The following is an 18,806-nucleotide window of genomic DNA, read 5'->3' as shown; positions in this document are numbered from 1 at the left end:
ACTATTATTAACCTGTATGCCCCGTCAGGGACCTCCAATAGACCGGAAAGGGCAAATTTTTTTAGAGAAGAAATAATATATTTATTACGGAAAAACCCACCAGAACTTTTAATTGGCGGCGATTTTAACTGTGTACTAAATAAAAAAGATCAGACTCCCAATTTTAATTGCTGTAACGAATTGAAGCGGTTAGTAACGGATCTAAACCTCAGAGATACTTGGGAAATTAAATATCCCACTGTTGTTGCATATACGTATATAGCTACACAGTCCTGTAGCAGGATTGATAGGATATATGTGTCACAAAGTATGGAAAGATCCTTAGTTAAAGTCGAGACAATTCCTGTATATTTTTCCGACCATTGCAGTATGCTGGCTTCCATCAATTTAAGGGCACAACCATCTCGCCGTTTAAGAAGTCAGTGGAAGCTGAATGTATCTTTGCTACAGGACAATGAGTTAGCAGATGTTGTCAACGAAACGTGGAACATGTGCTTGCGCTCGATAGATCGCTATGTGACTGTTACGGACTGGTGGTGCAACAGGGCCAAACCAAAACTGAGGAACGTTTTAATTCAGTACAGTCTTCAACGATCCCGAGAACTCAAGAACACCGTAGAATTTTATTACGCAATGTTACGGAACTTGTATGAACAGGCGAGCACTTCCGGCATTCGTTTGGCAGACATTAAAAAAACTAAGGCCAAATTACTCCGCATTAAACAACAACAGCTGGAAGGACTAAAAGTAAGGTCAAAAGCCAAGACACTATCAGAGGACGAAACTGCTTCCTTATATCACCTATTGAGACACGCAAAACATAGGAGACGAACCTTTCTTGATGAGATCCAGACTCCGACCGGTCTGACCATTACTTCTCAGAAAGAGATCGTCAACGAGGTTTTCAAGTATTACCACAATCTCTATTCAGCCAGTCAGTTATGCGAAGAATCCTTCGAAGAATTTCTTGGCGGCATAGTTCCTCAGCTGTCAGAAGAGGAAAATGAAGGACTTCTTACTGATTTCACTGAAGAGGATCTCCACGACACCGTCCGCAAGTCTCCTTTAAACAAGTCACCGGGGCCGGATGGGTTGCCCGTTGAATTTTATCTACGATACTGGCCACTCATCGGAGAAAAGTTTACTCAAATGGCAAACGAGATTATCCAAGGAAAACCACTACCTGCTGCTATGAAAGCATGCACAATAGTATTAGTTCCTAAGACTACATCGAAGCGCAATCTACACAACTTTCGCCCTATTTCGTTGCTTAACTCCGACTACAAAATCATAGCTAGACTGTTAAATAACAGACTTTCACTTTTAGCCAAAAAAATAGTAAGTCCACATCAGTCATGTGTACCTGGCAGAACTATTTTCAAAAGTATTGCGGAATACAGGGATTTAATTGCCATCGCCTCTGTGACGAACATCAAATGTGCCATTTGTTTTATCGATTTTCACAAAGCCTTCGACCGTGTGGATCACAGGTTCCTTCTTACAACGATGAGAAAAATAGGCTTTGACGAACGAGTTCTCAGTGTGGTCACGAACGTTGCGTTGGGGATCAACGCAAGTATCTCTGTCAACTGCCAAAGAACTAAGCAGATCCCGATACGGCGTGGCGTTCCTCAAGGCAGCCCGCTTTCCATGCTTCTATTCGTCTTTTCTTTGGAGCCGTTACTCCGCAGTCTTCACGTCAATCTAACAGGTATTACGTTAGCAGGTCACAAAACAGTCACAAATGCATACGCTGATGATGTAGGCGTCGTATTACGGAACGTCGATGACATTACCAAATTAGAATTGCTCATTAAAAAGTACTGCAGCGTGTCGGGTGCTACCACCAATGCTAATAAGAGCAGATTGCTAAACCTGCGGGGTTTTCAACACGTAACTGTCACTTGGGCAACACAGGTCACTCAGTGCAAATCACTTGGGACGACTCTGACTATGTGTCCAGTCAAAATGGCGGCCATTAATTGGAAAACAACATCCGGGTGCATTCAAGGAGCCACCAGAGAAAACCTGCTCCGACCTTTAAATCAATTTCAAAGAATTCGTTTAATTAATAATTGCCTTTTATCAAAAGCTTATTATACGGCGCAACTCTTTCCACTCCCCACCATGATCGCTGGAAAGATAATGTCAATCGTCACTAACTACCTATGGCGAGGTGAAGTGTTTAGAGTGACTGGGAGAACAGCTACCCTCGATCCCAGCAATGGAGGTCTGGGATTAACGGACATTAAGAATAAGGCCTCGGCTCTTTTCCTCAAACGGACCACTAGTCTTCTCAACGAAAACGTTACCAGCATTACAACTAAGTTATTTGAAATTCTTACACCTGCAAGTCTCCACGCGCCAGTTGATGTGCACAAAATCAATCCCCGCCTTCGTCATGTGCGTACATTTTTCATCGATATGAGTTATATTCATAGCGAAATAACTAATTCGCGGCAGTTAACGGCCCGAGCAATTCTGTGTCTCAAGAAGAAAAATGAAGGGAAGAATAAAATAGAGGAAAAATATCCGGATTACAATTGGCCAACTATATGGAAGAATATTAACCTGCGTGTTCTCTCCTCCGACGCAAAAACATCATGGTACAAATCGGTCAACAATATAGTCAGTACCAACGAACGGTTGCACTCAATTGGGATTAGCCAAACAAACCTTTGTCTCAAATGTAATCTCGTCGACACAACAGTACACAGATTCACGTGTGCTGGGCATATGAAGAACTGGCAATGGTTGAGAGACCAATTGGCTTTTCTGACACGATCGTCCACAGACAATTTTCAGCCTCTGATCCTTCTCCGGCCACAGGTACAGTATTTCCCTGCAACCAAAAACAACTCAATTCATTGGTTAATGGGAACATACGTTAGCTATGTTATTAATCACTTAGGAACCGACGATCTCATTGATTTTCGTATGTATCTGAAAAATGAATATGATAGAATAGTTAAATATCCAGGCCATAAGCAGACGTACGGCAACATGCTCAAAATTGTCTTTGAGCGACTGGGAGTCGGATAACAGAGAAGAGCAAACAATAGACTCTGTTTTATACAACAATAATTGGAGCAGCAAAGAACCGTTTATGATTCAGCTCATCTTTACATTTTAAGTACCATATTTAAGTAGCAACAAATGAAGGGAGTCCTGCAATTTAATTCACGAATTTATTCAGAGAAGAAAGTCATTTATTTTACGATTATCCTCAACCAGCAATTCAATTCAATTTTTGCAATTATGAAACCTAGCCAAGATGGGCAATTAATAATACAAAATTCAAAGCACGCAATATAATGGAAATACCGTCACTAGGTGACAGATGAGAGGCGGCATTGAGGCCAGGCCTCAGCATCATTTGACCCCTGCCCTCCTTGCCGACGCTTATCTGACACTGAAATCCAACAAAAAAAAAAAAAAAAAAAAAAGTGACAGAGCGCAAAAAAAAAAAAAAAAAAAAAAAAAAAAAAAAAAAAAAAAAAAAAAAGTGGTAGAGTGTAAAAAAAAAAAAAAAAAAAGTGGCTAGGATACCTGGCTTTCACCCAGTAAAAAAAAAAAAAAAAAAAAAAAAAAAAAAAAAAAAAAAAAAAATGGTGTAACGGTTAGCACTCTGGACTCTGAATCCAGCGATCCGAGTTCGAATCTCGGTGGAACCTTCGTTTAGTCTAAATTTTCTGTAATAAGCGTTTCTCGCCGAGGAAGTAGCAGCGATAGGCTCAGGGGTGTAGTTTCTACGTTTGTATTAAAAACGAGATGTCTATGAAACGGCTGAATATTGGTGCGACTATGTGACCTATATAGCACATTAAACGAGTAATGCCTGTAAGAGCAAGCAATTTTACTATAATTCGAAGAAATATCATTATCCTACGAAGGCTAAGAATCCCATGATTATCAACTAGCTACTAGAAGCTGAGCAAATGAATTTCCTTTAAAACAGGTTTAAAACATAGGGAGGTTCTGACCGAGTGGGCATGCTCTGGAGCCTCTTTGCTCCTGAGATTAGAAAAACAGTCCTCTGGGCCGGATTTGAACCAGCGACCTATGGATAACTGTGAATCCTCCACTACAGTCCACCGCTCTACCAACTGAGCTACCAGAGGCTCTGCATACTTTCTTATTCGTACTGATTGCTTTACGTCCGTCCCTGTCTTTCGTTTCCACACACTGCTACTCAGCGCTGCCATATAGACGCACAGGAAATGCAGTCATCGGCTGCAAGTGCAAACATTGCCCAGATTAAGTTTTATAATGCTCGATCGTGTCAATTAGGTTAAAAAATGCAAGTAGGAAGTGTCTGAAGTACGTCAGAACACTGCTAAGTGTATTTACGAGTCCCATTCTCCTGTCTGGTTCCATGGTGTAACGGTTAGCACTCTGGACTCTGAATCCAGCGATCCGAGTTCGAATCTCGGTGGAACCTTCGTTTAGTCTAAATTTTCTGTAATAAGCGTTTCTCGCCGAGGAAGTAGCAGCGATAGGCTCAGGGGTGTAGTTTCTACGTTTGTATTAAAAACGAGATGTCTATGAAACGGCTGAATATTGGTGCGACTATGTGACCTATATAGCACATTAAACGAGTAATGCCTGTAAGAGCAAGCAATTTTACTATAATTCGAAGAAATATCATTATCCTACGAAGGCTAAGAATCCCATGATTATCAACTAGCTACTAGAAGCTGAGCAAATGAATTTCCTTTAAAACAGGTTTAAAACATAGGGAGGTTCTGACCGAGTGGGCATGCTCTGGAGCCTCTTTGCTCCTGAGATTAGAAAAACAGTCCTCTGGGCCGGATTTGAACCAGCGACCTATGGATAACTGTGAATCCTCCACTACAGTCCACCGCTCTACCAACTGAGCTACCAGAGGCTCTGCATACTTTCTTATTCGTACTGATTGCTTTACGTCCGTCCCTGTCTTTCGTTTCCACACACTGCTACTCAGCGCTGCCATATAGACGCACAGGAAATGCAGTCATCGGCTGCAAGTGCAAACATTGCCCAGATTAAGTTTTATAATGCTCGATCGTGTCAATTAGGTTAAAAAATGCAAGTAGGAAGTGTCTGAAGTACGTCAGAACACTGCTAAGTGTATTTACGAGTCCCATTCTCCTGTCTGGTTCCATGGTGTAACGGTTAGCACTCTGGACTCTGAATCCAGCGATCCGAGTTCGAATCTCGGTGGAACCTTCGTTTAGTCTAAATTTTCTGTAATAAGCGTTTCTCGCCGAGGAAGTAGCAGCGATAGGCTCAGGGGTGTAGTTTCTACGTTTGTATTAAAAACGAGATGTCTATGAAACGGCTGAATATTGGTGCGACTATGTGACCTATATAGCACATTAAACGAGTAATGCCTGTAAGAGCAAGCAATTTTACTATAATTCGAAGAAATATCATTATCCTACGAAGGCTAAGAATCCCATGATTATCAACTAGCTACTAGAAGCTGAGCAAATGAATTTCCTTTAAAACAGGTTTAAAACATAGGGAGGTTCTGACCGAGTGGGCATGCTCTGGAGCCTCTTTGCTCCTGAGATTAGAAAAACAGTCCTCTGGGCCGGATTTGAACCAGCGACCTATGGATAACTGTGAATCCTCCACTACAGTCCACCGCTCTACCAACTGAGCTACCAGAGGCTCTGCATACTTTCTTATTCGTACTGATTGCTTTACGTCCGTCCCTGTCTTTCGTTTCCACACACTGCTACTCAGCGCTGCCATATAGACGCACAGGAAATGCAGTCATCGGCTGCAAGTGCAAACATTGCCCAGATTAAGTTTTATAATGCTCGATCGTGTCAATTAGGTTAAAAAATGCAAGTAGGAAGTGTCTGAAGTACGTCAGAACACTGCTAAGTGTATTTACGAGTCCCATTCTCCTGTCTGGTTCCATGGTGTAACGGTTAGCACTCTGGACTCTGAATCCAGCGATCCGAGTTCGAATCTCGGTGGAACCTTCGTTTAGTCTAAATTTTCTGTAATAAGCGTTTCTCGCCGAGGAAGTAGCAGCGATAGGCTCAGGGGTGTAGTTTCTACGTTTGTATTAAAAACGAGATGTCTATGAAACGGCTGAATATTGGTGCGACTATGTGACCTATATAGCACATTAAACGAGTAATGCCTGTAAGAGCAAGCAATTTTACTATAATTCGAAGAAATATCATTATCCTACGAAGGCTAAGAATCCCATGATTATCAACTAGCTACTAGAAGCTGAGCAAATGAATTTCCTTTAAAACAGGTTTAAAACATAGGGAGGTTCTGACCGAGTGGGCATGCTCTGGAGCCTCTTTGCTCCTGAGATTAGAAAAACAGTCCTCTGGGCCGGATTTGAACCAGCGACCTATGGATAACTGTGAATCCTCCACTACAGTCCACCGCTCTACCAACTGAGCTACCAGAGGCTCTGCATACTTTCTTATTCGTACTGATTGCTTTACGTCCGTCCCTGTCTTTCGTTTCCACACACTGCTACTCAGCGCTGCCATATAGACGCACAGGAAATGCAGTCATCGGCTGCAAGTGCAAACATTGCCCAGATTAAGTTTTATAATGCTCGATCGTGTCAATTAGGTTAAAAAATGCAAGTAGGAAGTGTCTGAAGTACGTCAGAACACTGCTAAGTGTATTTACGAGTCCCATTCTCCTGTCTGGTTCCATGGTGTAACGGTTAGCACTCTGGACTCTGAATCCAGCGATCCGAGTTCGAATCTCGGTGGAACCTTCGTTTAGTCTAAATTTTCTGTAATAAGCGTTTCTCGCCGAGGAAGTAGCAGCGATAGGCTCAGGGGTGTAGTTTCTACGTTTGTATTAAAAACGAGATGTCTATGAAACGGCTGAATATTGGTGCGACTATGTGACCTATATAGCACATTAAACGAGTAATGCCTGTAAGAGCAAGCAATTTTACTATAATTCGAAGAAATATCATTATCCTACGAAGGCTAAGAATCCCATGATTATCAACTAGCTACTAGAAGCTGAGCAAATGAATTTCCTTTAAAACAGGTTTAAAACATAGGGAGGTTCTGACCGAGTGGGCATGCTCTGGAGCCTCTTTGCTCCTGAGATTAGAAAAACAGTCCTCTGGGCCGGATTTGAACCAGCGACCTATGGATAACTGTGAATCCTCCACTACAGTCCACCGCTCTACCAACTGAGCTACCAGAGGCTCTGCATACTTTCTTATTCGTACTGATTGCTTTACGTCCGTCCCTGTCTTTCGTTTCCACACACTGCTACTCAGCGCTGCCATATAGACGCACAGGAAATGCAGTCATCGGCTGCAAGTGCAAACATTGCCCAGATTAAGTTTTATAATGCTCGATCGTGTCAATTAGGTTAAAAAATGCAAGTAGGAAGTGTCTGAAGTACGTCAGAACACTGCTAAGTGTATTTACGAGTCCCATTCTCCTGTCTGGTTCCATGGTGTAACGGTTAGCACTCTGGACTCTGAATCCAGCGATCCGAGTTCGAATCTCGGTGGAACCTTCGTTTAGTCTAAATTTTCTGTAATAAGCGTTTCTCGCCGAGGAAGTAGCAGCGATAGGCTCAGGGGTGTAGTTTCTACGTTTGTATTAAAAACGAGATGTCTATGAAACGGCTGAATATTGGTGCGACTATGTGACCTATATAGCACATTAAACGAGTAATGCCTGTAAGAGCAAGCAATTTTACTATAATTCGAAGAAATATCATTATCCTACGAAGGCTAAGAATCCCATGATTATCAACTAGCTACTAGAAGCTGAGCAAATGAATTTCCTTTAAAACAGGTTTAAAACATAGGGAGGTTCTGACCGAGTGGGCATGCTCTGGAGCCTCTTTGCTCCTGAGATTAGAAAAACAGTCCTCTGGGCCGGATTTGAACCAGCGACCTATGGATAACTGTGAATCCTCCACTACAGTCCACCGCTCTACCAACTGAGCTACCAGAGGCTCTGCATACTTTCTTATTCGTACTGATTGCTTTACGTCCGTCCCTGTCTTTCGTTTCCACACACTGCTACTCAGCGCTGCCATATAGACGCACAGGAAATGCAGTCATCGGCTGCAAGTGCAAACATTGCCCAGATTAAGTTTTATAATGCTCGATCGTGTCAATTAGGTTAAAAAATGCAAGTAGGAAGTGTCTGAAGTACGTCAGAACACTGCTAAGTGTATTTACGAGTCCCATTCTCCTGTCTGGTTCCATGGTGTAACGGTTAGCACTCTGGACTCTGAATCCAGCGATCCGAGTTCGAATCTCGGTGGAACCTTCGTTTAGTCTAAATTTTCTGTAATAAGCGTTTCTCGCCGAGGAAGTAGCAGCGATAGGCTCAGGGGTGTAGTTTCTACGTTTGTATTAAAAACGAGATGTCTATGAAACGGCTGAATATTGGTGCGACTATGTGACCTATATAGCACATTAAACGAGTAATGCCTGTAAGAGCAAGCAATTTTACTATAATTCGAAGAAATATCATTATCCTACGAAGGCTAAGAATCCCATGATTATCAACTAGCTACTAGAAGCTGAGCAAATGAATTTCCTTTAAAACAGGTTTAAAACATAGGGAGGTTCTGACCGAGTGGGCATGCTCTGAGCCTCTTTGCTCCTGAGATTAGAAAAACAGTCCTCTGGGGCCGGATTTGAACCAGCGACCTATGGATTAACTGTGAATCCTCCACTACAGTCCACCGCTCTACCAACTGAGCTACCAGAGGCTCTGCATACTTTCTTATTCGTACTGATTGCTTTACGTCCGTCCCTGTCTTTCGTTTCCACACACTGCTACTCAGCGCTGCCATATAGACGCACAGGAAATGCAGTCATCGGCTGCAAGTGCAAACATTGCCCAGATTAAGTTTTATAATGCTCGATCGTGTCAATTAGGTTAAAAAATGCAAGTAGGAAGTGTCTGAAGTACGTCAGAACACTGCTAAGTGTATTTACGAGTCCCATTCTCCTGTCTGGTTCCATGGTGTAACGGTTAGCACTCTGGACTCTGAATCCAGCGATCCGAGTTCGAATCTCGGTGGAACCTTCGTTTAGTCTAAATTTTCTGTAATAAGCGTTTCTCGCCGAGGAAGTAGCAGCGATAGGCTCAGGGGGTGTAGTTTCTACGTTTGTATTAAAAACGAGATGTCTATGAAACGGCTGAATATGGTGCGACTATGTGACCTATATAGCACATTAAACGAGTAATGCCTGTAAGAGCAAGCAATTTTACTATAATTCGAAGAAATATCATTATCCTACGAAGGCTAAGAATCCCATGATTATCAACTAGCTACTAGAAGCTGAGCAAATGAATTTCCTTTAAAACAGGTTTAAAACATAGGGAGGTTCTGACCGAGTGGGCATGCTCTGGAGCCTCTTTGCTCCTGAGATTAGAAAAACAGTCCTCTGGGCCGGATTTGAACCAGCGACCTATGGATAACTGTGAATCCTCCACTACAGTCCACCGCTCTACCAACTGAGCTACCAGAGGCTCTGCATACTTTCTTATTCGTACTGATTGCTTTACGTCCGTCCCTGTCTTTCGTTTCCACACACTGCTACTCAGCGCTGCCATATAGACGCACAGGAAATGCAGTCATCGGCTGCAAGTGCAAACATTGCCCAGATTAAGTTTTATAATGCTCGATCGTGTCAATTAGGTTAAAAAATGCAAGTAGGAAGTGTCTGAAGTACGTCAGAACACTGCTAAGTGTATTTACGAGTCCCATTCTCCTGTCTGGTTCCATGGTGTAACGGTTAGCACTCTGGACTCTGAATCCAGCGATCCGAGTTCGAATCTCGGTGGAACCTTCGTTTAGTCTAAATTTTCTGTAATAAGCGTTTCTCGCCGAGGAAGTAGCAGCGATAGGCTCAGGGGTGTAGTTTCTACGTTTGTATTAAAAACGAGATGTCTATGAAACGGCTGAATATTGGTGCGACTATGTGACCTATATAGCACATTAAACGAGTAATGCCTGTAAGAGCAAGCAATTTTACTATAATTCGAAGAAATATCATTATCCTACGAAGGCTAAGAATCCCATGATTATCAACTAGCTACTAGAAGCTGAGCAAATGAATTTCCTTTAAAACAGGTTTAAAACATAGGGAGGTTCTGACCGAGTGGCATGCTCTGGAGCCTCTTTGCTCCTGAGATTAGAAAAACAGTCCTCTGGGCCGGATTTGAACCAGCGACCTATGGATAACTGTGAATCCTCCACTACAGTCCACCGCTCTACCAACTGAGCTACCAGAGGCTCTGCATACTTTCTTATTCGTACTGATTGCTTTACGTCCGTCCCCTGTCTTTCGTTTCCACACACTGCTACTCAGCGCTGCCATATAGACGCACAGGAAATGCAGTCATCGGCTGCAAGTGCAAACATTGCCCCAGATTAAGTTTTATAATGCTCGATCGTGTCAATTAGGTTAAAAAATGCAAGTAGGAAGTGTCTGAAGTACGTCAGAACACTGCTAAGTGTATTTACGAGTCCCATTCTCCTGTCTGGTTCCATGGTGTAACGGTTAGCACTCTGGACTCTGAATCCAGCGATCCGAGTTCGAATCTCGGTGGAACCTTCGTTTAGTCTAATTTTCTGTAATAAGCGTTTCTCGCCGAGGAAGTAGCAGCGATAGGCTCAGGGGTGTAGTTTCTACGTTTGTATTAAAAACGAGATGTCTATGAAACGGCTGAATATTGGTGCGACTATGTGACCTATATAGCACATTAATCGAGTAATGCCTGTAAGAGCAAGCAATTTTACTATAATTCGAAGAAATATCATTATCCTACGAAGGCTAAGAATCCCATGATTATCAACTAGCTACTAGAAGCTGAGCAAATGAATTTCCTTTAAAACAGGTTTAAAACATAGGGAGTTTCTGACCGAGTGGGCATGCTCTGGAGCCTCTTTGCTCCTGAGATTAGAAAAAAACAGTCCTCTGGGCCGGATTTGAACCAGCGACCTATGGATAACTGTGAATCCTCCACTACAGTCCACCGCTCTACCAACTGAGCTACCAGAGGCTCTGCATACTTTCTTATTCGTACTGATTGCTTTACGTCCGTCCCCTGTCTTTCGTTTCCACACACTGCTACTCAGCGCTGCCATATAGACGCACAGGAAATGCAGTCATCGGCTGCAAGTGCAAACATTGCCCAGATTAAGTTTTATAATGCTCGATCGTGTCAATTAGGTTAAAAAATGCAAGTAGGAAGTGTCTGAAAGTACGTCAGAACACTGCTAAGTGTATTTACGAGTCCCATTCTCCTGTCTGGTTCCATGGTGTAACGGTTAGCACTCTGGACTCTGAATCCAGCGATCCGAGTTCGAATCTCGGTGGAACCTTCGTTTAGTCTAAATTTTCTGTAATAAGCGTTTTCTCGCCGAGGAAGTAGCAGCGATAGGCTCAGGGGTGTAGTTTCTACGTTTGTATTAAAAACGAGATGTCTATGAAACGGCTGAATATTGGTGCGACTATGTGACCTATATAGCACATTAAACGAGTAATGCCTGTAAGAGCAAGCAATTTTACTATAATTCGAAGAAATATCATTATCCTACGAAGGCTAAGAATCCCATGATTATCAACTAGCTACTAGAAGCTGAGCAAATGAATTTCCTTTAAAACAGGTTTAAAACATAGGGAGGTTCTGACCGAGTGGGCATGCTCTGGAGCCTCTTTGCTCCTGAGATTAGAAAAACAGTCCTCTGGGCCGGATTTGAACCAGCGACCTATGGATAACTGTGAATCCTCCACTACAGTCCACCGCTCTACCAACTGAGCTACCAGAGGCTCTGCATACTTTCTTATTCGTACTGATTGCTTTACGTCCGTCCCTGTCTTTCGTTTCCACACACTGCTACTCAGCGCTGCCATATAGACGCACAGGAAATGCAGTCATCGGCTGCAAGTGCAAACATTGCCCCAGATTAAGTTTTATAATGCTCGATCGTGTCAATTAGGTTAAAAAAATGCAAGTAGGAAGTGTCTGAAGTACGTCAGAAACACAGCTAAGTGTATTTACGAGTCCCATTCTCCTGTCTGGTTCCATGGTGTAACGGTTAGCACTCTGGACTCTGAATCCAGCGATCCGAGTTCGAATCTCGGTGGAACCTTCGTTTAGTCTAAATTTTCTGTAATAAGCGTTTCTTCTCGCCGAGGAAGTAGCAGCGATAGGCTCAGGGGTGTAGTTTTCTACGTTTGTATTAAAAACGAGATGTCTATGAAACGGCTGAATATTGGTGCGACTATGTGACCTATATAGCACATTAAACGAGTAATGCCTGTAAGAGCAAGCAATTTTACTATAATTCGAAGAAATATCATTATCCTACGAAGGCTAAGAATCCATGATTATCAACTAGCTACTAGAAGCTGAGCAAATGAATTTCCTTTTAAAACAGGTTTAAAACATAGGGAGGTTCTGACCGAGTGGGCATGCTCTGGAGCCTCTTTGCTCCTGAGATTAGAAAAACAGTCCTCTGGGCCGGATTTGAACCAGCGACCTAGGATAACTGTGAATCCCTCCACTACAGTCCACCGCTCTACCAACTGAGCTACCAGAGGCTCTGCATACTTTCTTATTCGTACTGATTGCTTTACGTCCGTCCCTGTCTTTTCGTTTCCACACACTGCTACTCAGCGCTGCCATATAGACGCACAGGAAATGCAGTCATCGGCTGCAAGTGCAAACATTGCCCAGATAAGTTTTATAATGCTCGATCGTGTCAATTAGGTTAAAAAAATGCAAGTAGGAAGTGTCTGAAGTACGTCAGTAACCTGCTAAGTGTATTTACGAGTCCCATTCTCCTGTCTGGTTTCCATGGTGTAACGGTTAGCACTCTGGACTCTGAATCCAGCGATCCGAGTTCGAATCTCGGTGGAAACCTTCGTTTAGTCTAAATTTTCTGTAATAAGCGTTTCTCGCCGAGGAAGTAGCAGCGATAGGCTCAGGGGTGTAGTTTCTACGTTTGTATTAAAAAACGAGATGTCTATGAAACGGCTGAATATTGGTGCGACTATGTGACCTATATAGCACATTAAACGAGTAATGCCTGTAAGAGCAAGCAATTTTACTATAATTCGAAGAAATATCATTATCCTACGAAGGCTAAGAATCCCATGATTATCAACTAGCTACTAGAAGCTGAGCAAATGAATTTCCTTTAAAACAGGTTTAAAACATAGGGAGGTTCTGACCGAGTGGGCATGCTCTGGAGCCTCTTTGCTCCTGAGATTAGAAAAACAGTCCTCTGGGCCGGATTTGAACCAGCGACCTATGGATAACTGTGAATCCTCCACTACAGTCCACCGCTCTACCAACTGAGCTACCAGAGGCTCTGCATACTTTCTTATTCGTACTGATTGCTTTACGTCCGTCCCTGTCTTTCGTTTCCACACACTGCTACTCAGCGCTGCCATATAGACGCACAGGAAATGCAGTCATCGGCTGCAAGTGCAAACATTGCCCAGATTAAGTTTTATAATGCTCGATCGTGTCAATTAGGTTAAAAAATGCAAGTAGAAGTGTCTGAAGTACGTCAGAACACTGCTAAGTGTATTTACGAGTCCCATTCTCCTGTCTGGTTCCATGGTGTAACGGTTAGCACTCTGGACTCTGAATCCAGCGATCCGAGTTCGAATCTCGGTGGAACCTTCGTTTAGGTCTAAATTTTCTGTAATAAGCGTTTTCTTCGCCGAGGAAGTAGCAGCGATAGGCTCAGGGGTGTAGTTTCTACGTTTGTATTAAAAACGAGATGTCTATGAAACGGCTGAATATTGGTGCGACTATGTGACCTATATAGCACATTAAACGAGTAAATGCCTGTAAGAGCAAGCAATTTTACTATAATTCGAAGAAATATCATTATCCTACGAAGGCTAAGAATCCCATGATTATCAACTAGCTACTAGAAGCTGAGCAAATGAATTTCCTTTAAAACAGGTTTAAAACATAGGGAGGTTCTGACCGAGTGGGCATGCTCTGGAGCCTCTTTGCTCCTGAGATTAGGAAAAACAGTCCTCTGGGCCGGATTTGAACCAGCGACCTATGGATAACTGTGAATCCTCCACTACAGTCCACCGCTCTACCACTGAGCTTACCAGAGGCTCTGCATACTTTCTTATTCGTACTGATTGCTTTTACGTCCGTCCTGTCTTTCGTTTCCACACACTGCTACTCTCAGCGCTGCCATATAGACGCACAGGAAATGCAGTCATCGGCTGCAAGTGCAAACATTGCCCAGATTAAGTTTATAATGCTCGATCGTGTCAATTAGGTTAAAAAATGCAAGTAGGAAGTGTCTGAAGTACGTCAGAACACTGCTAAGTGTAATTTACGAGTCCCATTCTCCTGTCTGGTTCCATGGTGTATCGGTTAGCACTCTGGACTCTGAATCCAGCGATCCGAGTTCGAATCTCGGTGGAACCTTCGTTTAGTCTAAATTTTCTGTAATAAAGCGTTTCTCGCCGAGGAAGTAGCAGCGATAGGCTCAGGGGTGTAGTTTCTACGTTTGTATTAAAAACGAGATGTCTATGAAACGGCTGAATATTGGTGCGACTATGTGACCTATATAGCACATTAAACGAGTAATGCCTGTAAGAGCAAGCAATTTTACTATAATTCGAAGAAATATCATTATCCTACGAAGGCTAAGAATCCCATGATTATCAACTAGCTACTAGAAGCTGAGCAAATGAATTTCCTTTAAAACAGGTTTAAAACATAGGGAGGTTCTGACCGAGTGGGCATGCTCTGGAGCCTTCTTTGCTCCTGAGATTAGAAAAACAGTCCTCTGGGCCGGATTTGAACCAGCGACCTATGGATAACTGTGAATCCTCCACTACAGTCCACCGCTCTACCAACTGAGCTACCAGAGGCTCTGCATACTTTCTTATTCGTACTGATTGCTTTACGTCCCGTCCCTGTCTTTCGTTTCCACACACTGCTACTCAGCGCTGCCATATAGACGCACAGGAAATGCAGTCATCGGCTGCAAGTGCAAACATTGCCCAGATTAAGTTTTATAATGCTCGATCGTGTCATTTAGGTTAAAAAAATGCAAGTAGGAAGTGTCTGAAGTACGTCAGAACACTGCTAAGTGTATTTACGAGTCCCATTCTCCTGTCTGGTTCCATGGTGTAACGGTTAGCACTCTGGACTCTGAATCCAGCGATCCGAGTTCGAATCTCGGTGGAACCTTCGTTTAGTCTAAATTTTCTGTAATAAGCGTTTCTCGCCGAGGAAGTAGCAGCGATAGGCTCAGGGGTGTAGTTTCTACGTTTGTATTAAAAACGAGATGTCTATGAAACGGCTGAATATTGGTGCGACTATGTGACCTATATAGCACATTAAACGAGTAATGCCTGTAAGAGCAAGCAATTTTACTATAATTCGAAGAAATATCATTATCCTACGAAGGCTAAGAATCCCATGATTATCAACTAGCTACTAGAAGCTGAGCAAATGAATTTCCTTTAAAACAGGTTTAAAACATAGGGAGGTTCTGACCGAGTGGGCATGCTCTGGAGCCTCTTTGCTCCTGAGATTAGAAAAAACAGTCCTCTGGGCCGGATTTGAACCAGCGACCTATGGATAACTGTGAATCCTCCACTACAGTCCACCGCTCTACCAACTGAGCTACCAGAGGCTCTGCATACTTTCTTATTCGTACTGATTGCTTTACGTCCGTCCCTGTCTTTCGTTTCCACACACTGCTACTCAGCGCTGCCATATAGACGCACAGGAAATGCAGTCATCGGCTGCAAGTGCAAACATTGCCCAGATTAAGTTTTATAATGCTCGATCGTGTCAATTAGGTTAAAAAATGCAAGTAGGAAGTGTCTGAAGTACGTCAGAACACTGCTAAGTGTATTTACGAGTCCCATTCTCCTGTCTGGTTCCATGGTGTAACGGTTAGCACTCTGGACTCTGAATCCAGCGATCCGAGTTCGAATCTCGGTGGAACCTTCGTTTAGTCTAAATTTTCTGTAATAAGCGTTTCTCTCGCCGAGGAAGTAGCAGCGATAGGCTCAGGGGTGTAGTTTCTACGTTTGTATTAAAAACGAGATGTCTATGAAACGGCTGAATATTGGTGCGACTATGTGACCTATATAGCACATTAAACGAGTAATGCCTGTAAGAGCAAGCAATTTTACTATAATTCGAAGAAATATCATTATCCTACGAAGGCTAAGAATCCCATGATTATCAACTAGCTACTAGAAGCTGAGCAAATGAATTTCCTTTAAAACAGGTTTAAAACATAGGGAGGTTCTGACCGAGTGGGCATGCTCTGGAGCCTCTTTGCTCCTGAGATTAGAAAAACAGTCCTCTGGGCCGGATTTGAACCAGCGACCTATGGATAACTGTGAATCCTCCACTACAGTCCACCGCTCTACCAACTGAGCTACCAGAGGCTCTGCATACTTTCTTATTCGTACTGATTGCTTTACGTCCGTCCCTGTCTTTCGTTTCCACACACTGCTACTCAGCGCTGCCATATAGACGCACAGGAAATGCAGTCATCGGCTGCAAGTGCAAACATTGCCCAGATTAAGTTTTATAATGCTCGATCGTGTCAATTAGGTTAAAAAATGCAAGTAGGAAGTGTCTGAAGTACGTCAGAACACTGCTAAGTGTATTTACGAGTCCCATTCTCCTGTCTGGTTCCATGGTGTAACGGTTAGCACTCTGGACTCTGAATCCAGCGATCCGAGTTCGAATCTCGGTGGAACCTTCGTTTAGTCTAAATTTTCTGTAATAAGCGTTTCTCGCCGAGGAAGTAGCAGCGATAGGCTCAGGGGTGTAGTTTCTACGTTTGTATTAAAAACGAGATGTCTATGAAACGGCTGAATATTGGTGCGACTATGTGACCTATATAGCACATTAAACGAGTAATGCCTGTAAGAGCAAGCAATTTTACTATAATTCGAAGAAATATCATTATCCTACGAAGGCTAAGAATCCCATGATTATCAACTAGCTACTAGAAGCTGAGCAAATGAATTTCCTTTAAAACAGGTTTAAAACATAGGGAGGTTCTGACCGAGTGGGCATGCTCTGGAGCCTCTTTGCTCCTGAGATTAGAAAAACAGTCCTCTGGGCCGGATTTGAACCAGCGACCTATGGATAACTGTGAATCCTCCACTACAGTCCACCGCTCTACCAACTGAGCTACCAGAGGCTCTGCATACTTTCTTATTCGTACTGATTGCTTTACGTCCGTCCCTGTCTTTCGTTTCCACACACTGCTACTCAGCGCTGCCATATAGACGCACAGGAAATGCAGTCATCGGCTGCAAGTGCAAACATTGCCCAGATTAAGTTTTATAATGCTCGATCGTGTCAATTAGGTTAAAAAATGCAAGTAGGAAGTGTCTGAAGTACGTCAGAACACTGCTAAGTGTATTTACGAGTCCCATTCTCCTGTCTGGTTCCATGGTGTAACGGTTAGCACTCTGGACTCTGAATCCAGCGATCCGAGTTCGAATCTCGGTGGAACCTTCGTTTAGTCTAAATTTTCTGTAATAAGCGTTTCTCGCCGAGGAAGTAGCAGCGATAGGCTCAGGGGTGTAGTTTCTACGTTTGTATTAAAAACGAGATGTCTATGAAACGGCTGAATATTGGTGCGACTATGTGACCTATATAGCACATTAAACGAGTAATGCCTGTAAGAGCAAGCAATTTTACTATAATTCGAAGAAATATCATTATCCTACGAAGGCTAAGAATCCCATGATTATCAACTAGCTACTAGAAGCTGAGCAAATGAATTTCCTTTAAAACAGGTTTAAAACATAGGGAGGTTCTGACCGAGTGGGCATGCTCTGGAGCCTCTTTGCTCCTGAGATTAGAAAAACAGTCCTCTGGGCCGGATTTGAACCAGCGACCTATGGATAACTGTGAATCCTCCACTACAGTCCACCGCTCTACCAACTGAGCTACCAGAGGCTCTGCATACTTTCTTATTCGTACTGATTGCTTTACGTCCGTCCCTGTCTTTCGTTTCCACACACTGCTACTCAGCGCTGCCATATAGACGCACAGGAAATGCAGTCATCGGCTGCAAGTGCAAACATTGCCCAGATTAAGTTTTATAATGCTCGATCGTGTCAATTAGGTTAAAAAATGCAAGTAGGAAGTGTCTGAAGTACGTCAGAACACTGCTAAGTGTATTTACGAGTCCCATTCTCCTGTCTGGTTCCATGGTGTAACGGTTAGCACTCTGGACTCTGAATCCAGCGATCCGAGTTCGAATCTCGGTGGAACCTTCGTTTAGTCTAAATTTTCTGTAATAAGCGTTTCTCGCCGAGGAAGTAGCAGCGATAGGCTCAGGGGTGTAGTTTCTACGTTTGTATTAAAAACGAGATGTCTATGAAACGGCTGAATATTGGTGCGACTATGTGACCTATATAGCACATTAAACGAGTAATGCCTGTAAGAGCAAGCAATTTTACTATAATTCGAAGAAATATCATTATCCTACGAAGGCTAAGAATCCCATGATTATCAACTAGCTACTAGAAGCTGAGCAAATGAATTTCCTTTAAAACAGGTTTAAAACATAGGGAGGTTCTGACCGAGTGGGCATGCTCTGGAGCCTCTTTGCTCCTGAGATTAGAAAAACAGTCCTCTGGGCCGGATTTGAACCAGCGACCTATGGATAACTGTGAATCCTCCACTACAGTCCACCGCTCTACCAACTGAGCTACCAGAGGCTCTGCATACTTTCTTATTCGTACTGATTGCTTTACGTCCGTCCCTGTCTTTCGTTTCCACACACTGCTACTCAGCGCTGCC

At 43.1% G+C, this 18,806-nt stretch overlaps 39 non-coding genes across 39 annotated transcripts; 19 read left to right on the top strand and 20 right to left on the bottom strand.

The window, feature by feature from the left end:
• Positions 1-4,032: 4,032 nt before the first annotated feature.
• Positions 4,033-4,121, bottom strand: Trnay-gua. The gene is given in 2 exon segments: positions 4,033-4,068; positions 4,085-4,121. It is a non-coding gene; the product is annotated as a tRNA-Tyr (tRNA).
• A 248-nt stretch (positions 4,122-4,369) lies between these two features.
• On the top strand, positions 4,370-4,441 carry Trnaq-cug. Its single transcript has one exon. It is a non-coding gene; the product is annotated as a tRNA-Gln (tRNA).
• A 358-nt stretch (positions 4,442-4,799) lies between these two features.
• On the bottom strand, positions 4,800-4,888 carry Trnay-gua. The gene is given in 2 exon segments: positions 4,800-4,835; positions 4,852-4,888. It is a non-coding gene; the product is annotated as a tRNA-Tyr (tRNA).
• Positions 4,889-5,136: 248 nt separating this feature from the next.
• Trnaq-cug lies at positions 5,137-5,208 on the top strand. Its single transcript has one exon. It is a non-coding gene; the product is annotated as a tRNA-Gln (tRNA).
• A 358-nt stretch (positions 5,209-5,566) lies between these two features.
• Positions 5,567-5,655, bottom strand: Trnay-gua. The gene is given in 2 exon segments: positions 5,567-5,602; positions 5,619-5,655. It is a non-coding gene; the product is annotated as a tRNA-Tyr (tRNA).
• Positions 5,656-5,903: 248 nt separating this feature from the next.
• Positions 5,904-5,975, top strand: Trnaq-cug. The gene has a single exon. It is a non-coding gene; the product is annotated as a tRNA-Gln (tRNA).
• A 358-nt stretch (positions 5,976-6,333) lies between these two features.
• On the bottom strand, positions 6,334-6,422 carry Trnay-gua. Its single transcript is given in 2 exon segments — positions 6,334-6,369; positions 6,386-6,422. It is a non-coding gene; the product is annotated as a tRNA-Tyr (tRNA).
• A 248-nt stretch (positions 6,423-6,670) lies between these two features.
• Trnaq-cug lies at positions 6,671-6,742 on the top strand. Its single transcript has one exon. It is a non-coding gene; the product is annotated as a tRNA-Gln (tRNA).
• Positions 6,743-7,100: 358 nt separating this feature from the next.
• Positions 7,101-7,189, bottom strand: Trnay-gua. Its single transcript is given in 2 exon segments — positions 7,101-7,136; positions 7,153-7,189. It is a non-coding gene; the product is annotated as a tRNA-Tyr (tRNA).
• A 248-nt stretch (positions 7,190-7,437) lies between these two features.
• On the top strand, positions 7,438-7,509 carry Trnaq-cug. Its single transcript has one exon. It is a non-coding gene; the product is annotated as a tRNA-Gln (tRNA).
• Positions 7,510-7,867: 358 nt separating this feature from the next.
• Trnay-gua lies at positions 7,868-7,956 on the bottom strand. Its single transcript is given in 2 exon segments — positions 7,868-7,903; positions 7,920-7,956. It is a non-coding gene; the product is annotated as a tRNA-Tyr (tRNA).
• A 248-nt stretch (positions 7,957-8,204) lies between these two features.
• Trnaq-cug lies at positions 8,205-8,276 on the top strand. The gene has a single exon. It is a non-coding gene; the product is annotated as a tRNA-Gln (tRNA).
• Positions 8,277-8,633: 357 nt separating this feature from the next.
• On the bottom strand, positions 8,634-8,724 carry Trnay-gua. The gene is given in 2 exon segments: positions 8,634-8,670; positions 8,688-8,724. It is a non-coding gene; the product is annotated as a tRNA-Tyr (tRNA).
• Positions 8,725-8,972: 248 nt separating this feature from the next.
• On the top strand, positions 8,973-9,044 carry Trnaq-cug. Its single transcript has one exon. It is a non-coding gene; the product is annotated as a tRNA-Gln (tRNA).
• A 358-nt stretch (positions 9,045-9,402) lies between these two features.
• Positions 9,403-9,491, bottom strand: Trnay-gua. The gene is given in 2 exon segments: positions 9,403-9,438; positions 9,455-9,491. It is a non-coding gene; the product is annotated as a tRNA-Tyr (tRNA).
• A 248-nt stretch (positions 9,492-9,739) lies between these two features.
• Trnaq-cug lies at positions 9,740-9,811 on the top strand. The gene has a single exon. It is a non-coding gene; the product is annotated as a tRNA-Gln (tRNA).
• A 357-nt stretch (positions 9,812-10,168) lies between these two features.
• On the bottom strand, positions 10,169-10,257 carry Trnay-gua. Its single transcript is given in 2 exon segments — positions 10,169-10,204; positions 10,221-10,257. It is a non-coding gene; the product is annotated as a tRNA-Tyr (tRNA).
• A 250-nt stretch (positions 10,258-10,507) lies between these two features.
• Trnaq-cug lies at positions 10,508-10,579 on the top strand. The gene has a single exon. It is a non-coding gene; the product is annotated as a tRNA-Gln (tRNA).
• Positions 10,580-10,938: 359 nt separating this feature from the next.
• Positions 10,939-11,027, bottom strand: Trnay-gua. Its single transcript is given in 2 exon segments — positions 10,939-10,974; positions 10,991-11,027. It is a non-coding gene; the product is annotated as a tRNA-Tyr (tRNA).
• Positions 11,028-11,277: 250 nt separating this feature from the next.
• On the top strand, positions 11,278-11,349 carry Trnaq-cug. Its single transcript has one exon. It is a non-coding gene; the product is annotated as a tRNA-Gln (tRNA).
• A 359-nt stretch (positions 11,350-11,708) lies between these two features.
• On the bottom strand, positions 11,709-11,797 carry Trnay-gua. Its single transcript is given in 2 exon segments — positions 11,709-11,744; positions 11,761-11,797. It is a non-coding gene; the product is annotated as a tRNA-Tyr (tRNA).
• Positions 11,798-12,048: 251 nt separating this feature from the next.
• On the top strand, positions 12,049-12,120 carry Trnaq-cug. Its single transcript has one exon. It is a non-coding gene; the product is annotated as a tRNA-Gln (tRNA).
• Positions 12,121-12,482: 362 nt separating this feature from the next.
• Trnay-gua lies at positions 12,483-12,571 on the bottom strand. The gene is given in 2 exon segments: positions 12,483-12,527; positions 12,535-12,571. It is a non-coding gene; the product is annotated as a tRNA-Tyr (tRNA).
• A 250-nt stretch (positions 12,572-12,821) lies between these two features.
• On the top strand, positions 12,822-12,893 carry Trnaq-cug. The gene has a single exon. It is a non-coding gene; the product is annotated as a tRNA-Gln (tRNA).
• A 360-nt stretch (positions 12,894-13,253) lies between these two features.
• On the bottom strand, positions 13,254-13,342 carry Trnay-gua. The gene is given in 2 exon segments: positions 13,254-13,289; positions 13,306-13,342. It is a non-coding gene; the product is annotated as a tRNA-Tyr (tRNA).
• A 247-nt stretch (positions 13,343-13,589) lies between these two features.
• Trnaq-cug lies at positions 13,590-13,661 on the top strand. The gene has a single exon. It is a non-coding gene; the product is annotated as a tRNA-Gln (tRNA).
• A 363-nt stretch (positions 13,662-14,024) lies between these two features.
• Positions 14,025-14,113, bottom strand: Trnay-gua. Its single transcript is given in 2 exon segments — positions 14,025-14,060; positions 14,077-14,113. It is a non-coding gene; the product is annotated as a tRNA-Tyr (tRNA).
• Positions 14,114-14,363: 250 nt separating this feature from the next.
• Positions 14,364-14,435, top strand: Trnaq-cug. Its single transcript has one exon. It is a non-coding gene; the product is annotated as a tRNA-Gln (tRNA).
• A 360-nt stretch (positions 14,436-14,795) lies between these two features.
• Positions 14,796-14,884, bottom strand: Trnay-gua. The gene is given in 2 exon segments: positions 14,796-14,831; positions 14,848-14,884. It is a non-coding gene; the product is annotated as a tRNA-Tyr (tRNA).
• A 250-nt stretch (positions 14,885-15,134) lies between these two features.
• On the top strand, positions 15,135-15,206 carry Trnaq-cug. Its single transcript has one exon. It is a non-coding gene; the product is annotated as a tRNA-Gln (tRNA).
• Positions 15,207-15,565: 359 nt separating this feature from the next.
• Positions 15,566-15,654, bottom strand: Trnay-gua. Its single transcript is given in 2 exon segments — positions 15,566-15,601; positions 15,618-15,654. It is a non-coding gene; the product is annotated as a tRNA-Tyr (tRNA).
• A 248-nt stretch (positions 15,655-15,902) lies between these two features.
• Positions 15,903-15,974, top strand: Trnaq-cug. The gene has a single exon. It is a non-coding gene; the product is annotated as a tRNA-Gln (tRNA).
• Positions 15,975-16,334: 360 nt separating this feature from the next.
• On the bottom strand, positions 16,335-16,423 carry Trnay-gua. Its single transcript is given in 2 exon segments — positions 16,335-16,370; positions 16,387-16,423. It is a non-coding gene; the product is annotated as a tRNA-Tyr (tRNA).
• Positions 16,424-16,671: 248 nt separating this feature from the next.
• Trnaq-cug lies at positions 16,672-16,743 on the top strand. The gene has a single exon. It is a non-coding gene; the product is annotated as a tRNA-Gln (tRNA).
• A 358-nt stretch (positions 16,744-17,101) lies between these two features.
• Trnay-gua lies at positions 17,102-17,190 on the bottom strand. Its single transcript is given in 2 exon segments — positions 17,102-17,137; positions 17,154-17,190. It is a non-coding gene; the product is annotated as a tRNA-Tyr (tRNA).
• Positions 17,191-17,438: 248 nt separating this feature from the next.
• Positions 17,439-17,510, top strand: Trnaq-cug. Its single transcript has one exon. It is a non-coding gene; the product is annotated as a tRNA-Gln (tRNA).
• A 358-nt stretch (positions 17,511-17,868) lies between these two features.
• On the bottom strand, positions 17,869-17,957 carry Trnay-gua. The gene is given in 2 exon segments: positions 17,869-17,904; positions 17,921-17,957. It is a non-coding gene; the product is annotated as a tRNA-Tyr (tRNA).
• A 248-nt stretch (positions 17,958-18,205) lies between these two features.
• Positions 18,206-18,277, top strand: Trnaq-cug. The gene has a single exon. It is a non-coding gene; the product is annotated as a tRNA-Gln (tRNA).
• Positions 18,278-18,635: 358 nt separating this feature from the next.
• Positions 18,636-18,724, bottom strand: Trnay-gua. Its single transcript is given in 2 exon segments — positions 18,636-18,671; positions 18,688-18,724. It is a non-coding gene; the product is annotated as a tRNA-Tyr (tRNA).
• Positions 18,725-18,806: the final 82 nt, after the last annotated feature.

This window comes from Schistocerca americana, unplaced genomic scaffold, assembly GCF_021461395.2.
Source record: "Schistocerca americana isolate TAMUIC-IGC-003095 unplaced genomic scaffold, iqSchAmer2.1 HiC_scaffold_103, whole genome shotgun sequence".
Lineage (NCBI taxonomy): Eukaryota > Metazoa > Arthropoda > Insecta > Orthoptera > Acrididae > Schistocerca > Schistocerca americana.
This window is presented reverse-complemented; position numbering and strand designations above follow the sequence as displayed.